The sequence below is a fragment of the Athene noctua genome, chromosome 1, assembly GCF_965140245.1.
Source record: "Athene noctua chromosome 1, bAthNoc1.hap1.1, whole genome shotgun sequence".
NCBI lineage: Eukaryota > Metazoa > Chordata > Aves > Strigiformes > Strigidae > Athene > Athene noctua.
In genome coordinates, this window is record NC_134037.1 from 198841713 (window position 1) to 198854929 (window position 13217).

The following is a 13217-nucleotide window of genomic DNA, read 5'->3' on the forward strand; positions in this document are numbered from 1 at the left end:
GTTTGTTAGTGCACTCCAGCTGCACACGGCGATCCAAAGCCACTGCTCGTCCCAAGTAGCCCGTACTATTGCCTCCTTCTTCACATCATTCTCCTTAACATGAGGGATGTTCAGTTGTTAAAAAAAAGACATCTGAGGTTTCTCCTGAAGAAGGGCAAGTTGAAGATATTTCCTGTAACTTCAGAGTCTTGCTTGTAAGTTCACAACCCAGAACTCCAAGGGCAGAAATCTCATGCTGACACTTGCTGCATTTCTTACTTCTGTGTCTGAAGCACCCTGTATTCCTCAGGGGCCAGTGCTACGCTCATGTCAGCAAATTAAAAAAATATACTGTTGTGAATACGATGTTGTCAATTAGAAACTCCACTTCGTTTTCCCTGAATCAGACTCGCATCACCAATTCAACTCCTCTTCCTCCCCCTGCATTTGCAGAGAAGTGAGGACCAAGACCCTCAAAGGCAAACTTCACTTCCAGAATATGTGAGCAGAGAGGTCTCATAAAAAAAAACCCTGAATCTTCCTGGGAGTTAACAAACAACTAATAGGAAGGAAGGGAGGGGAAACGAATCCCAGGCTTTCTTAAAACATATCAGGAAACCCTACACTGTCTGTTCCCTCTGTCTCTTTCAGTGCAGAAGGGAGGAAATTGATAATGCTGCTTTACTTGGCAGTCAACATTTTCCTCTCAATTCTGTTTAACTATGTCCTGTGTGGCTGCAGATCTGCCACAGCCCCAATATATACCATTACGCACATCAAACTGAAGAAGTGTTTTGAAATATGGTCTACCAACCACTACTCTGAAAGCAAATTCAAACAGACAACCTTTAGTTAAGTCACACTGAAGTAAGTATTAAATAACTGATTACAAAATACTAGTTTGAATATACCTTGTTAACAGAGGTGAATCATTACAGTTTTAGCTGGAAAATGTTCAACTTCCAACATGAAATCACAGGCAAATGTGACAATCTTGAAATGTGATGATCAAGAAAAGTATCAAAAATAAATAAGAACTGATGCATTTAATGCAAATATAGCCTGTTTTCCAAATTCATTATACGAAGCAGAAGGACCACTGCATACAGCAGCCGTGCTACTCATCCTAGATCAAAGGCCTTACCAAGCTTATTTGAGTAATACAGGAATTAAAAGGAAGGAAGGAAGGAAGGAAGGGAACAGTTTAGTGGTGGAAAACCACCATGATACACATTTCCACTGTACTGTATATTTAGGGTTCAAACAGAAGAGGAACTGAAGTAAGGCACAGTGTCCATATTAGAAAAAATTCCACATTTTCTTGTGCTGCTCATCACTGGGGAGAACAAAGCAGTGGTTCTGGTTAGATACAGGGGAACAATAGCATCTGCAGAGACAACAATGCAACCTACTCCTTGCTGCTGAGTTTCCCAATGGAGGCACCAAATGTGACCAGGAGATGCCTGCAGCAGACTTCCAACCATCAGGGCCTTCCTGCCTGGCAGGCTACTACTTGTCTGGGGCTTTGGTGGCACACCAGCCTCATGACCAAAGAACCCGGTCTGACAATCAAGTGGGATGCTGACAAAACTACACATCTTCTTCCAGCAGCCAAGCCACCAGCTACAAAATGAGGTAGACAGAATGAGAGGAAATGGCCTCAAGTTGCACCAGGGGAGGTTTAGGTTGGATATGAGGGAAAACTTCTTCACTGAAAGGGTTATCAAGCATTGGAACAGCTGCCCAAGGAAGCGGTCGAGTCACCATCCCTGGAGGCATTTAAAAGGTGTATAGACATGGCGCTTAGGGACATGGTTTAATGGTAGGCTTGGCAGTGGTAGGTTAATGGTCTTTTCCAACCTTAACGATTCTATGAAAAATTACTGCCCCAGTGGTGTGCTGAGTGTGTGGTGACACTAGTGGCACACAGTGGAAACCTCACCAACAATTCCTGCAGAGGATTATTACAATGCAGCAAAAGGACGTTCTCCTTGCTTTCTTCATATATCAAACGCATGCAGAGGATTGATGACTTGAGTTGTAAAGTTGTTAAGTACACACAGTTCTACTGAAAGCTAGCCATTAGCTTCATCCCTGTCTGCAAAACAAGCTTTTAATCTTCTTTCAACCACTCAAATTTGTGCCTAGAAGCAAAGAAATTAATCACAACAATGGCTATGGTGGTGTGCAATCAGAAGGAAACAGATGGTGTAATGCAGTGTTTTCCAAACAGCAGCAGCCTCCATCTCCAGGAAAATAATCGGAATATTTTCCCTTGCCACTGGTATTACTATAACAAAAGCTCCTATTAGAAGGATTTCTTCTCTGCTCTGTACAGCATCAGCAAATTACGTAGCAGATTAAAGACAGTAATATTCTTTGAGTATTTGTTGGCAGTACTAATGAGACTGCACCTATCTCTTCTCTCATGTCACATAAACAGTAACATTCAATGGGGAATACCTCCATGGTTATCTTTAAATGACTGCAGACAGCCTGATGGAATCAACAAAATTATGGCAATGAAACAGGGCTTACTTTTCTCATGATTTGTTTTTGGGTTTGTTTCTGACCACAGACATAGTGTTGCACAGTGACAACAGAAGCAGCCAGACTGTATACTCTGATTCTTCCTTTCATTCCTGGGGACTATCACAACATTTTAGTACAATAACTTCAAGTCTTCCTGGGAATCATTAAATTAAGCTGCTGTCACTTTCATCATTGCTGGGGTGTTCTCACTGTTCTTTTCATCTTTTTGTTTGTAGAGGAGCCTTATCTTTATGGGACATCTCAAATGCCCTACTGTGATATTTACAGGTCCTTCCTTACCTCCTCACAATCAATGCAGTGCTGAAATGTTCACATCATATAGGACCATGTATCCCTCCTAACTGTAGTGCAGGAGGCTCTGGTAGCAGAATCAACACTGTGCTAGTGTTTCTTCTGTATTTCTTTCACTGCTCAACACAAGTTATTCTTCATACCTGCTGATATGCCACTGCCACTGGTGTTGCCGTTTCTCCTTAATTGTCAATCTCATTTTTGAGGGAAAAGAGTGCATCTCATGGACAAGAAAACATGGCACCTCTCATGCCTGGCACTTCAAGATCCCACCATACACACACCACACAGGAGTTCGTCTGTGAGATCTGTACCTTCCACTCATCTGCTCTTTTCCCTGGAGACTCGGCAGAGAGGAGCTTCTGCAGAGAAACTTCAGTATCAGAAGTGCCATCACATCCCTGATAAAAATCCCAGAGGACTGCAGGAGAGGTCTCACGTGAACAATATAAGAGACTATGAAAATTGTTAGGGGAATTGCATCTAACACACATATGCAGAGTTCAGAAATTTCTGTTTCTTGGAACAGTTTCTAAAAAACAAATATAAGGGTACATACAAGCTAAATCTCATGGTCTTTTCAAAAAAGGGCAAGTGCCATCCATGTGTATCTTTCAGCATCAGCACATTAACAGTGGAAATGAAATGAGGGGTAAGAAAAGCGAAATTTTGTTTAGATTTTTCTGTTTAAAGTGTGCTTCATCAATTATCTTCGTACACATACTTATTTTGTTGAGAATAGTACTACAAACTACAAACTCTACATTACTGAACAAAATTGATTGGAACTAGATGATCTTTAAGGTCTCTTTCAACCCAAACCATTATATGATTCTATGAAAGTGATCATTTTGCACACATTAAATATATAACATACAAGCTACTTCTAATGTAATCTGTTTTATGGAGTTGAACATCCCCCTACCATAGCAAGGTAGCACTGATTGTTACTATGCTTAGTCCTGAGCCTTCTTATAACCCCCCATAAATGTTGAATCATGTCAAGTTGTTTGTGTTGATTTTTAAAATGAAAAACAAGTTGGCAAAGATTAATCCATGCCAGAGGCTAGTCACAAGGCTAAAACAGTAGAGTCTGCTAGAGGCTGATTTTAAATGAAGAAGAAAGCATAGCTGAGAGATTGGACACAGAACTTAATATTTTTACATCAACAAATTCCACAGGGCTCTTGTGGAGGGAAAATGTTGGAAGAAAACCTGTCTGAAAACATGAGGAATAAATCATTATTCCATGAATATTCTAGTATTCTTGATATTCAAGAAGAGAATGAATCTTCCTTTTTCAGTGTAGATGAAATGAGTAAAAAGTTTAGGTACAACCTTTTACCTGTATTATTTTTATGCTTGTTAGAATTGGACAGGTGTGTTTATATTTCACTTTCAGGCTACTCTGTCAGAACATTCTCTCTAACAAAAAGTTGAGAAAGGGCTCCCATACTGTAATCTAGAGAATTTGCAAACTGAAATTACATTTAATAAAATACCATGACATATAAGTAGTGGGGAGAAATCTCTGAAATAGATATGGATGGAGATATATCCTGGCAAAACTAAAAGCTAATACAAACTCACTATCTCCCCCCAAAAATAGACAGTAATAAACATTCTCAATATTTTGATACTGATTTATTAAAGGGTAGGAGTTAAAAGAATTATATGGTTTCACAAGAAATCTACATAGAAACCCTGAATTAAGTTACAAGAGTGAATTAGGTTAGTTGTCCAAGCTTAATCCTGACTGCATGTATCTGCTCAGAAACAAACCACGATTGTAATAAGCATCAGATGAATATAAGTAGATCAGGACTGAGATAAACAGACAGCTTGCATTCTATTTATACTTACACATTATGCTGCTGAACCACAGCTGCCAGTCTTTCTTTAAAGCAATATCTCAAAAAAAATTAAACTAAGATAATTACTAAAATCAATACAGAACATTTCATAATTTAAATGTACAATAAGAAACAAATAATTTGAAAGATATAAAATTAGCGTTTCAATATTCTCAAAGTGTTAATATGTAATTGTCAAGATAACAAAAAGCTTTTAAAGCCTAACATCTGTTCCTCTAATTTAAGTAATCTTATATTGCATGTCTGAATTTCCTGAGGATTAGCAATAAATTTGACCCATCTCCAAAAGAACAAGTTCCTCCACCAATAGCAATAGAAAATACTCAACCACTGTGGATCAGATTAATAATTAGAGGAGAACGGCTCTTTATGACCAGACAATCAAAGTGAGGTTTAACATCTAACAAGACAGCACTTCTAGTTTGTCTTTTAATATAAGTCCTTTAACTTTTGAAGGCAACTGACAATTTTAAAATGAGATGTTTTGGGAAAGACTAAGGAAACTGCACTTATGCTGGTGAAGACCAGGAGGTCAGGACATGGGAAAAGCCTGATCAGCATCTAGTGCCAATCCAAAAGTGCAGATAAAGGCTCCATTGATATTGGAGCTAATTAAGCAACTGCCACCACCACTTCACTCATTTACTTAAATGCTATTAGGTAAAATGACCTGACAAATGACAATTTCAGGTTGGAATTGAGCAGATTTGTCAGAAGTATGAGGCCTATCTTTTTGGTCAGAAGTGAAAGCATGTGAAGAACAGGAATCTGTTCAGATTAAGAAACTCCTGGGAATTATTTCAGTCCTATGCTTGATACAGGCCCACACTTTGACCCAACCACACCGTCTCAGCTCTGTGTTCAGTACCTGACTGCTGTTGCTTTGAGCACAACACAAGGGAGGGAGATGACCACAACAGGTGATGGGCCTGTGGAGACGGGACTTTTGCATCAAGAGAAGTAGAAACTAAGTGATGGGAGACCTTTGACATCACTGCACAGCTGTGCCTGCACACCACAGAGTCATTGCAAGGGGAAGCTGCTGATGTAAACCGAATAAAACAATTGGCAGCAAAAAGAAGAGGCTTAAAATGTTTTCTCAAATATATTTTTATTGACAATGACCTGTAAAGATACTACGGTATCAGGCATATTGGTAACTCCCTGCATGTACACCCTGGGATGCAGTGGTCACTCCCATCATGTGCCAGCTGCATCTATATAAATAAAGACCAAATTAAGGGGCTGAGAGTAAGTAGTTGCCTTTATGCATTAAGTTATTATAGTGGAAGCTCTGTTCAAAAATCATCTTCATCTGATATGTGTGTATATATATGTATGTATATATATCTATATAAACACATACCAAGATACAAAAATGAGTAATACATGCAGTCAGCAACATTACTGACCTTCCAGCAAACAGCTCTGTGAAGAATTAGCTGGCAAAGAGAAAGCTAAAATTTGATGCTAAAAGAACTTTTGCTGCAATTTAGGAATACTTTAACTATGCTCAAAAAAGAGTTCTAGTTCAAATGTTTTATTTAACATTTTAACAACTACAGCAAGAACACAGTACTTCCCCATCAGGTTGATTTCTGGCAGAAGCAGCCAGAGAGGGAAGAGGTTTGTATGCATTTATGCTCTGGTCAGATACTGCTGCTCTCGCCAGTTGGGTCTACCATATTTGAAATTAGAGATCAGCTCACTAATGAAACCTGCACTTCCTTCATTTCTCTACAGGAGACTGAGCAGCCTCTTGCATCACTTAAGAACACGTTTCTCAATTGTTCAGAAAGGCTGGTTTTGTTGAGGTTCAGGACACTGCAAAACCCATGATTAGATGGGTGATTTTCAAAAGGTCCTTTCCTGAAGACGATACCTTTGACAACTACAAAATGTGGAATATGCTATAGACCACTGCTGGATCTATGCATCTAGCTTCCAGCAGGGGTGCCACCTGGATATAGCTTATGGCGTTCTCAAAAATCTAATGTGTACAGGGAGAAATGACTGCTGTGTACCTACACAAATAGATGATGTTGTCTTGCTGTGCTACCACAGGCCAGAAGCACCCCTTGAGCCTTCGGTCTCTGCTACTGTAATTTCCTTCCCCTGAAGAATGTTCTCTGTTGCCATGTACTTTGGACCCAAGGGATCTTGTGCTCTGGCTCTCACGTCTTCTCTGTCAGACTTCAATACTTTTCCACATTTCACAATCCTCAGTCTTTAGTCCCCTCATGAATGGGGTATTAATAAAGCAAGATTTTTCAGTTGAGTAGCAGCTTTGAAATTCTTCTGCATGTACTGTTACACCGATTACAAATTTATATGGCAATAATCCACTCAGCACAAAAGAAACGGTGCTATTAATACTTCACAAAGCTGATATGCAGCTGTAAGTATCACCTTTTAGGAACCTTTCCGAAATCCTGTAAAAATCCCTAGGCTATAAGAACCTAATACAATTTTTCTCAGGCTGCTGTTAGGATGCTGCACAGTAGGCTTTCTACTGCAACTTTCTGAAATGGCCATAGGGGTACAAGAGTGATAAATCACATCAGTGTTTGGAGAAGGAATGAGATTTTCATAATATTAATGAACAAAAAGAATTAATGAACTGCTGATTTCGATGACTGATCATGTAGGCCTCCAACAAAATCGGATTTTCCCTGTGTACAGATAAGCACACTGAACTGAACTGGGACGAAGGGAGTTTACTGGTGGGACATTTCCCAGTTTACTAGACAGTCAAAGCTTTAGTCTGTTCAGAGTTATTTTGCCTCATTCTGCTTATCAGCTAGTCAGTTCTAATAGACATATTTTAATTACACAGTCATAATTAAAGACATTCAAGCAAATAGATCTAAACATGCAGTGAGAGAGACTAAGGGTTTTTATGCCATCTGGAACTGCAAAGGACTGGGACAAGTTTGTGTTTAAGTTTAAAAATGAAAAGCTCTGACAACTAAGAAGCCAATTTCCTTCTGAAAATGTAAAACAAATGCTGCATGATATGCAGATAGTATGACTGTAATTCTTAGAAAGACTGAGAAACTCATTCCATCCATAGTGTCTTATCAGCAAGCACCAACACTGAATACAGCCACAATCACACAGGCACTTTGTTTGACCTGACTCCATATTGCTGCCAAAAGGAGGATTCCTGCTCCCAGTAACATCTTCCTCTTGCTTTCTTTGTGTGGGGCATTTGTGCAGTCTCATGGTGAATTATACATGGATATGTTCCAGTTAGGATCGGCAGGGATACATGATGTGGCTCCTGGTTGAAGAAGTCAATAACCATTGCATGCAATGCGGCATGTGGAAAGCTGCTGAAATTATAAATATCTACTGATTTCCAGGTTGGCCATATTGTTTAATGATTATTTCCTAAAATGAGTACTGCAAGCTGTGCTCGTCTCTTTTGGATTCTTCAGCAGACATCTTCACATGATTTAACAAAATAGTACTACTGATTGCTATTGATGGTTCTACACTTAGAACCCCAATAAAGGACAATGGGTGTATGTATCACTGAAGTTACAGTCTCCAAATAAATTATTACATCAAAATGTGTTGAAAGACACTGAAGATTTTGTGAATTAAATATATGAAGTAGAAGTAGGCAGTGATGAAATCATGGCTCTTCTTGACATAGTCATACAGCATGAAAACACTGAGGGAAATAACATCATTAGTATGGAATCTACTGAGAAAGAAAAAGTCAAAACATTACAAGAAATCATAGCTTATACCTGAGCAAAAATATTTTCCTGCATATTCTCTCATGTGAATAAAGCCTGCAAAGGGTACAAAATGTTTATCTCCATAGCTATAGAGTTGTACAACCAAAAGCCAGTTCCAGCCAACAGCCCCTTCTTCCCTCCCAAATTTTGGTCTCATTTGTTACATTTGGATTCACAGATTATTTTTTTCCAATCTAAATGAGGCTTCTCACTTGTCACTTAAATACAGCACCATGGCAGCAGATTTTATTCGGCCTTCTTCATACAGAAGAAATGTTACACAGGCATGCTCTGATGTCCATCGGGATGTTGTCATGGTTTGCGTTCAGAGGGCAACTGAGCACCATGTAGCCACTCACTCCTCCCTTCCCCTCTAGTGCTAGGAAGGAGGAAACCAAAGGCCCAGAAAATTGAGATAAGAACAGGGAGGGAAGACACCATCCTTTTTAGGGCACAGACAAAACCCAGATTCATTAGGGGAAGAAAAAAAGACATAAATTTAATACAAACACTAACAAAACCAACACTTAACAGAGCAGGACTGTGAGAAGCATTACTACATCTTGAAAACACCTTCCCACCACCACTCCCTTCTTCCTGGACTCAGATTTGCTCACAATATCTCTACCTCACCACCCCCAGCAGCGCAGGGGGCAGGGAATGGGGAGCGCAGTCAGTCCTGCTGCTTCTTCCACCTCGGGGCAGGGAACTTCTGTCATTCCTCCCCTGTTCCAGCGTGGTCCCCCTCTCACAGGAGATAGTCCTCCACAAACCAGCTCCAGCATGAGTCACTCCCATGGGTGTGTGGGTCACCCCTGTGGGTTGCAATTCTCCCAGTGCTAAACTACAACAGTGGGGCCTTCTTCCCAAGGGGTCCTGGCCTTCTTTGGGCACAGTCATCTGGGTTGCTATGGGCCCCCCCACGGCCGCAAATTGTTATCTGGTCCACTGTAAGCCCCCAAGGTGGAGGGCAGAGTGGGGCCCTGTCATCTCACCAGAGGACAGAGGAGAGTCTCTGCTCTGCACACCTCCCCCCGCTTCTCCTCCTTTCTTTCCACTGACCTTGGTGTTCACACAGATGTTGTCCTGGCAACTTCTGCTCACAACTCCAACTCCTCTCCCCAGGTTACCCTTCTTAAATACATTATTGCAGAAGTGCAGCTAATTGGCATGGCCTTGGTGCAAAGGCAGGTCTGACTTGGAGCCAGGGGAGCTTCGAGACATTTCTCACAGGGGGCCACTGTTGTAACCCTCTCCCCTGCTACCAAAAATCCCTGCCACTCATTCAAACCAGGACAGATGTGTTTCTGAAAAGTTTGGCCATCAAAAACATTACCCACATTGCTTCACTCTTCATCCTCAACTGACTTGATCAATCCCAGTTTCTTTGAGGAAGATGATGATGACACTGAAAGTGCAACTATTCAGGAAGAGTGACACAAATGCTCCCACTAAGACAGATACTGGGGACTTGGCCCCAGGGATGAAGCAGCTGGGATCTTTGAGGAGGGTGATCTGCTCCAGAAAGCTGGCATCTCTTCCAGCTGACAATTCTGATCCTGTTCTCACCACTCCATCCACCATGCCATATATACTGTCCCTGTGCATTTAAACTCTGTTTTAGTCCTGGCACACATCCCATTCTCCCCACAGAAAAACTGCCTTGTACTCCAAACAACATCCGGTGGTTCACTTGGGTGACTGACAACAGCCAGGTGTCAGCAGGGTGTTCAACAGTCAGCAGTGGAACTCCAAACCCAAGGACATGCTCATCTCAGGAACTGGACCTTTCATTGTGCAATCAAACATAAATCAGAGACTTGGTCACAGGAGCAATCTTTGCTCAGATTTGTGATGTGTTGAGGCCACCAGCACCCGGCACCTCTATTAGTAATGTACAGGTCTGCATGGGATATTTTTTATTTTGTTATCTTAAATACATGCAGTGCATCTGGAAAGCATCATGCATATTGACCTTCCCCATCAGAAGAACATATGGGATTCTCAGATATACCCCAGGCATGAGAAGCAGGTAGGAAAATGAAACAGAAAAGGCAGAGATGCTTTCATGTTAAAGATATGCAATATCAAGTATTTTAGAACTTCCCAGCTGCTCTCAAATCCAAATCAAACCAAAGTTATATTGGGGAAAAGGCTGTTGCTGAGTGCAGAAACTTTGCAGAATACAGGATAAACTATAATTTATATAGCTCTATATTAAATCGTGAATTATACCATGCAAGCTTTCTTGTGTCAAACTTCACTGGTATAGCACTTTGCTTTGCAGCTACATGACTAGACTTTACTGCTGTCCGGGATACTTATATCTTATAACATTTCCCTATGAATAATCATTTAATTCTCTTCAAACTTTTAAAACCAATCTGTGAAAACTACTACAATGTATATACTAAATGCACATGGCAAAACAAACCAAAACCCAGTAAATAACTAAATGAAACAACTGGCTACTACAAAAATTAACAAAACTAGACTATTTTAAGTGGTAAGACCTAGAAGCCTTCATAAAGTCACCGTGTTTTGATCTGTTAAAAATCCATTTAGAATGAGGAACAAAATTTTTTGCTCTGCCACAATGGCACTGGAGTGCTTGTATGTTTTGCTGCAAAGGTTTTAACCAGTGAGAAAATTTTTGACACTGAAGGCTGCCACCAAATTCCACCAGAAAATCAGGCAATAGGTCCCATGTGCCTTGTCTATGTACCCAAGGATGCAGAAGACTCCTGGAACACTTCCATTCTGGAACATCTTCACCCTTGGAGGCATTCAAGACTCAACTGAGCATGTCTATAATAAATAGATTGCCTCTGAGCAGGTGGTTGGGCTAGATGACATGACAGAAGTCCTTTCCAATCTAAATTATTCTGTGATCACCTTGCCCATTTAGCTCCCTTACTATTACCCAGTTGTGTTCACTGCTCTGATTCCCACAGAGAAAAAAAAATAATTTTCAGTGCTTAATTTATATCAGTTGTTTCAATTTCTCAGTGAATTAATAATTTAGCAGAATTTTATCTTCCTCATTTTAGAGTTATGTGAAGGGGCCAAGTAGTAAAGTAAAACATTAAATTATTTACAAGTTGTACACACATGCAGGCAGATAAATGGTGTGGCATTATATATTTAACAGTTGTTAGAAAGTACAGAAACTATAAGCGTGATAGCCAAACTCCTTAGTCAAAGGAGAGAAAAGTAGTCTTCAAGTCTGTGTTAACTTTTTTAGACATTAGAAAGAGCTAAAACAAATGTACTTAAGGTAGATCCAAAGTCTGTACAAACTTCAGAGATATTAGAGTAAGCAGTTTCTGGCTGCAAATGAAGGAATGAGGCTCCATTTCCCTATTGGCAGAATTCTTCACAAAAGGCAGTTAAAGCCCTGCTCCATGTTTTAGCAGGATGGAATTAAATAAATCTCAAGTGTGCAGAGATTTCAAGTGCTGGCAGCTGATTAGGTTATCACAGACTAGAAGAATGAATTATAAATTCATTTGTAATGGCTGGACAGCGCTATAAAGCAATGAAGAGATCCTAAATCCTCAAGTCTCCAATTACCAACTCTATTCGGTTTGCTTAAATGAAGGATTACGTCTTCCTATTTTGGTGCTCAAGAAACACAGAACTAAGAAATAATATTAAACTGCTGAATTTTTATACAACTCCAAATAACCTCTACACATGATGAAGACAAGTACAGTGAAGAGATTTCCTTGTAATTCAGCCTTTCTGAATGTATTTACTGTCTTATACATACAGCTGAACAACCTATTTCAAATAAAATTTAACCAGAAATAGGTTTGAAAAAATGAAAATAGGTTTGAAGTACCATCCTCTGAATATTTACCACAAAATAACAATAATACAGAACAAATACATCACTATACTGTTTTTTGACCTGCAACTTTACATTTTTCTTGAAAACTGATTTAAAATATATTTCTTTCTTGATGTCCATATATTTTACACAAAGACCTTCTGTTACAATTCATCTGGCTATCTGACTCCCCCTTCCCTCAAATGTGCACAGACATACATAGTCATTAAAGGATTGGCTGAACAAGATCGCCTTTCTTTTCTGAAGGGGGCCCCTCTAACAAAGGACCTTGGAAAGTAGTCTTTATTGTTAGGCACTGGGTGATGCAATCTTTTATGGCAGTGAAGATTTAGGATCTACTTCCTCTATGTTCTGACAAATAGCCACATCTTTTATCCACATTGTATTAGCATCCTTCTACCCTCTAGTTTTGACAAAGTGTTATGACTTGTCATTGATTTTAAGTTCAGCACAAACACCTCTGAGCACCTAATACAAGCTCCACCACACCCAGAAGGTAGTTTTCTATCTGTAACGTGTTAAGTTCATAAGCTCTGGTGTAATGACAGCAAGACGAAAGGGTAAAAGCACCTCCAGCCTCGGGGCTTGCCATGGCTTGCCAGAAACACTCAGAAAGGCTAGTCAGTGTGACTGCAGCACGAGGGGAAAGGTACCTGGGTGACAGAAGATGTTGAGCAAAAAGTGTCATCTTTTAGTGGAAGGAGACACTACAAGTAGAAGGTGGCCTGTGGAAGGGAAGGGACTTGGTACAGGGGAGGCTGGGGAGTGGCAGCAGGGGCTGAAGGAGAGCAGCGAGGGCAGAGGAGATTCAGGCACTGGGAGAGGAGGTGTGGAGTGAGGCTGGATGCAGCAGATAAGACCTCAAGCAGGACACCAGAGAAGGGACCTGCTTACGACAACAGTAATGGGGAAACAGAA

The 13217-nt window shown here is 40.3% G+C and overlaps 1 protein-coding gene across 5 annotated transcripts in view; it reads right to left on the minus strand.

Annotated features, from left to right (window-relative positions):
- The window catches only part of MCF2L (MCF.2 cell line derived transforming sequence like), a 163255-nt gene that overhangs the window by 100392 nt on the left and 49646 nt on the right, over positions 1–13217 (minus strand). The window lies entirely within an intron of this gene.